Source organism: Equus asinus, chromosome 4 (genome assembly GCF_041296235.1).
Source record: "Equus asinus isolate D_3611 breed Donkey chromosome 4, EquAss-T2T_v2, whole genome shotgun sequence".
NCBI lineage: Eukaryota > Metazoa > Chordata > Mammalia > Perissodactyla > Equidae > Equus > Equus asinus.
The window spans coordinates 20,997,344-20,999,971 of NC_091793.1; the positions used below are offsets into that span (position 1 = coordinate 20,997,344).

Here is a 2,628-nt window from a genome sequence, read left to right on the forward strand (position 1 = left end):
TTGCATTGTACTCTGCACTTTTCCTTAATAGCAGGAAACATGAGATCACAACTGTAATCATACATTTATTTATTCGTGTAGTTAATTGTTTAATGTCTTTCTCTCACTAAATTATACGCTCCATTGAGGCAGAAACCATGTCTGTCCTACTCCTTGCTGTACCTCCTGTGCCTAGCACAATGCCAGGCACATGATAGGCATTCAATAAATGTTGGATGAATGAATCACTAATAGAGGAAAATATGTGAAAGCCCCTGGAACAGAGGTGGGCAGAGGGGAGGGGAGCATGAGCAGTATTGCTCCCTGACCCAGAGGCTCCACTCAGCCCCAGTGCTTCCCGGCTGGCCTGGCAGCAGCGGCTGAAATGCCTGTGACCAGCAGTGTGCATCTCTCAGCTGTGAGGCAACCCAGAGGCCACAGTCAGCCTCCTTTTTGTTGTGAGAAAGACCAGTGAGATTGCCTTCAGGGATGGGGATTCAAGACAAGGATTCATGGAAATCCCAAGGAAGCATGAGAAAGCAGCTGAGGTAAAAACATTCACCTGAAATTCTGACAAATGCTACAGCTTGGTTGAACTTTGAAGGCATTGTACAAGTGAAAAAAGCCAGACACAAAAGGACAAATATTGTATGATTCCATTTATGTGAGGTCCCTAGAGTAGCCAAATTCATAGAGACAGAAAGTAGAATGGAGGTTTCCAGGGGTTAGAGGAAGGGGGCAATGGGAAGTTGCTGTTTAATGGATACAAAGTTTCAGTTTGGGAAGATGAAAAATTTCTGGAGATGGATGGTGGTGATGGGTGCACCACGATGTGGATGTACTTAATGTCCCTGAACCGTACACTTAAAAATGGTTAAAGTTAATTTTATGTTATGTATATTTTACCACAATTTAGAAATATGTTAAACAGTTTCTTTAAAAGGGTATCACATACAGTAATTCAGTTCAAGTGCTTTTTATAAGATTTCAAAAGCCTAATATAAATCATGTTCTTATAAATTGCAGTGCTTGCTTCAGCAGCACATATACTAAAATTGGAACAATACAGAGAAGATTAGCATGGCCCCTGCACAAGGATGACACACAAATTCGTGAAGCGTTCCATATTTTTAAGTGACATATGAGGTTCAGGTGTTTCCAATTATGTCCCTCCTATGAGCTGAGGTTTTCTAAATCCAAAACATGTTTCAGCTGAAATCGTTTTCCTTATATTTGAAGACTGTGTTGTTTCAGGAGAATTTCATCTACCTATCTCTGACTCACTGACACTTCATCAATAACGTAATACATCTCGTCTGAGCTCTTCTACACGATCATTCCCTCTCTGGGTGGTTGAAAATAGGTACATTTAAGTATTGATTACTTTGGCGAAGCACACACTTAGAAGGTGTATAACCTTTTGCCCTTGCAAGAAAAAGAGAAATAAATGCTCAGTGCCAGGGGGGAAAAAAGTAAAAGATAAATTGCTGCTCCATTGTATGTTCAGTTAAATATCTTTTCTTAATATAACACAAAAAAGCTAAAAACAACACCACCTTTCTGGGTCCCAGGGATTCCAAGACATCAGGCCACATGGAGACCTGGGGCAGCATTCCAATATCTTTGGGAGAACAGACTGGGTAGGTCACCTGCATTCTTGGTGGGCACCCAGCCCTTGTGCCATCCAAAACAGAATCTGATTTTTTTGTCTCTATCAAGTATTAGGAGTCCATATTGGACACCAAGTCACCTTAAACCATAGATGCTGGCCTGAGGTGCCTGTGACCAGAAGAGAAAAGCTGGCTTTACCTGCCAGAAATCATAAGAGTTGTACAAACTGTGTATAGAAAGAAGAGTTCAAGGCCTGCTTTCCTGAAAAAGAAACTGTGTGATATTTGACATGAGTGCCAAGACAATTCTGTGAGGGAAAGAATAGCCTTTTCAACAAAGGATGCCGGGACAAATGGATATCCACATGCGAAAAAAGAAAATCGGACCCCTGCCTCACACCATATACAAAAATTAACTCAAAATGGATCAGAGACCTAGATGAAAGAAGTAAAACTATAGAACTCTTAGAAGAAAATATAGGGGTAAATCTTCCTGATGTTGGATTAGACAAAGCGTTCTTCAATATGACATCAAAAGCACAAGCAACAGAAGAAAAAAATAGATAATTGACTTCATCAAAATTTAAAACTTTTGTATTTCAAAGGACACTATCAAGAAAGTGAAAAGACAACCCACAGAATGGGAGACAATCTTTGCAAATCATATATCTGATAAGGGACTTGTATCTAGAATATATTAAAAAACTCTTGTAATGAGTTTTAATATCAAAAGTAACATGAACAGACATTTCTCCAAAGAAGGTATACAGAAGGCCAATAGGCACATGAAAAGATGCTCATCATCTCTGATCATCAGGGAAATGCAAATCAAAACTACACTAAGATATCACCTTACACCCATTAGAATGACAAAAATATCTAAATCTAATAGTAACAAATGTTGGAGAGGTTGTGGAGAGAATGGAACCCTCATACACTGCTGGTGGGAATGCAAACTGGTGCAGCCACTATGGAAAACAGTATGGAGATTCCTCAAAAAATTAAAAATAGAACTACCATACAATCCAGCCATTCCACG

General features: G+C 39.5%; 1 non-coding gene across 1 annotated transcript; it reads left to right on the plus strand.

The window, feature by feature from the left end:
• The first annotated feature begins 1,004 nt into the window (after positions 1-1,004).
• LOC123283689 (U6 spliceosomal RNA) lies at positions 1,005-1,111 on the plus strand. The gene has a single exon (XR_006524355.1). It is a non-coding gene; the product is annotated as a U6 spliceosomal RNA (small nuclear RNA).
• Positions 1,112-2,628: the final 1,517 nt, after the last annotated feature.